We start from the raw sequence: 2,927 nt of genomic DNA on the forward strand, positions 1-2,927 counted from the left end.
AATATCACCTATATAATACCCACAACACACATCCCCTATATAATACCTGCTGAACACCTCTCCTGTATAATACTTGCAACACTCCTCCCCTATATAATACCTGCAACACATATCCCCTATTGAATACCTGCAACACCTCCCCTATATACCTACCTGCAACACATATCCCCTATATAATACCTGCAACACACCTCCCCTATATAATACCTGCAACACATATCACCTATATAATACCTGCAACACACCTCCCCTATATAATACCTGGTGAACACCTCTCCTGTATAATACCTGCAACACACCTCCCCTATATAATACCTTGTGAACACCTCCCCTATATAATACCTGCAACACATATCACCTATATAATACCCACAACACACATCCCCTATATAATACCTGGTGAACACCTCTCCTGTATAATACTTGCAACACTCCTCCCCTATATAATACCTGCAACACATATCCCCTATTGAATACCTGCAACACCTCCCCTATATACCTACCTGCAACACATATCCCCTATATAATACCTGCAACACACCTCCCCTATATAATACCTGCAACACATATCACCTATATAATACCTGCAACACACCTGCCCTATATAATACCTGGTGAACATCTCTCCTGTATAATACCTGCAACACACCTCCCCTATATAATACCTTGTGAACACCTCCCCTATATAATACCTGCAACACATATCACCTATATAATACCCACAACACACCTCCCCTATATAATACCTGGTGAACACCTCTCCTGTATAATACCTGCAACACACCTTCCCTATATAATACCTGCACACTGTATAATACCTGCAAGACATACCTAATACCAACACCTCCCTATATACCTACCTGCAACACATATCCCCTATATAATACCTGCAACACACCTCCCCTATATAATACCTGCAACACATATCACCTATATAATACCTGCAACACACCTCCCCTATATAATACCTGGTGAACACCTCTCCTGTATAATACCTGCAACACACCTCCCCTATATAATACCTTGTGAACACCTCCCCCATATAATACCTGCAACACATATCCCCTATATAATACCTGGTGAACACCTCTCCTGTATAATACCTGCAACACACCTTCCCTATATAAAATACCCCGTGAACACCTCTCCTGTATAATACCTGCAAGACACCTCCCCCATCTAATACCCGACACATCTCCCCTATATAATACCTGGTGAACACCTCTCCTGTATAATACCTGCAACACACCTACCCTATATAATACCTGCAACACATATCCCTGTATAATACCTGCAACACACCTTCCCTATATAAAATACCCCGTGAACACCTCTCCTGTATAATACCTGCAAGACACCTCCCCTATCTAATACCCGACACATCTCCCCTATATAATACCTGAGAAACACCTCTCCTATATAATACCTTCAACACACCTCCTCTATATAAAACTTTATTACTCACCCGTTGAAGATATCACTGTTTAATAATTTTACAATTTTACACATTGTGTAATAACATCACGTGGTGCCGTAAGTATGACGTAGAACTGGTTTGCAGTTATGACGTCACAATGCTAATACCTCTGTCACAATAGTATTAGACTTGCTTGACTCGCGGAAAGCTGAGAGTCATCACACTCATTGAATTCTTAGGAAAGAATTGAAGTACTTTGCTCGATATTGTTTTGCTAATGTCAGGGTGACTCATAAATAAAATGCTAAACTATGTCCCGTGTAATACAATATTTATGAAACTCGTGAATGGTATTGGTATCTAACTCGCTTTCGCTCGTTAGATACCAAACCATTCACTCGTTTCATAAATATGGTATTACACGGGACATCGTTTAGTATTCTCTATTGGGATACCTCCCCTCTACGATACCTGGGTAACACTCTCCCCTACCTGGAACCCCTCCGTTATATAATGCCTGGGGAACAGATAGTACTCGTATCCATCCCGTGATGAACATTTGACGCATCCTTTATATGTATTATAAGATCAACTATACGTTTATATAATGAGATCTGGAGAGTCTAGCATTCTACGCACATGCTGACAGGTTTTCTGTTCCTGTTTAATACGGATTGTGTAGTACTATACTTCAAAACAACTCAGCTTGGTTTTACCCAAAGATGTCATAATTATGTTTCCTTATCTTTCACCAGAACAATCTCCTGTATACAATTCAACCAATACGGATAGCATGTCAGTGTTTGAAACGCAACTTGAACAAATTATGCTTGATTTCCCCGATACTTTTATCTTGGCTGCTGGGACTTCAATGCGAGAATGAAAGGATTTCTCGGTTATATTCAAAAGATTCACTTGAGTACATTATGCCTGGAGTCGGACGGGTATCAGTCTGATTATTTTGATATGCCAAGGTCCACGATGGATTCAGAATTTTATAACAATTACGGAAAGAAGCTTGCAGATATTTGTTGTATGTATGGTATTCATGCATTGAACGGTAGACTATCCAATGACAGCAAGGGAATTTTACATGTGTCACACATAATGGGGCTAGCATCGTTGATTATGCTTGCTAGTAGTGAGCTTTTCCCCTATTTTTTGTGATTTTGGAATACATCACAGAGACGAGTCTGTTCACTTCCCCTTGTACTGTAGTGTTGATATGCAGGTCGGTGATGACACGCCCCAGCCACTGCTTGATGCGTCCGTAAAATATACCAAGTACTTATGGGATGATTCAAAAGTAAGCACAGTTTCTGATTCGTTTTCAAGAAGTGTTTTTGAATAATTACGAAGCAATCATCAGAGCATCTTCAAATGATATACAATATTCCTTTGAACTATTTGTGAATCTGTACCATTTAGCTGCGGATTGTCACAAAGTGTGTGTTACGAGGAAAAGTGGAAGCATTGGTATACCGACTCAGCCACCATGGTGGGACTCGGA

Source organism: Haliotis rubra, unplaced genomic scaffold, assembly GCF_003918875.1.
Source record: "Haliotis rubra isolate DU_JTF1 unplaced genomic scaffold, ASM391887v1 Scf1592, whole genome shotgun sequence".
In the NCBI taxonomy this organism is placed as follows: Eukaryota; Metazoa; Mollusca; class Gastropoda; order Lepetellida; family Haliotidae; genus Haliotis; species Haliotis rubra.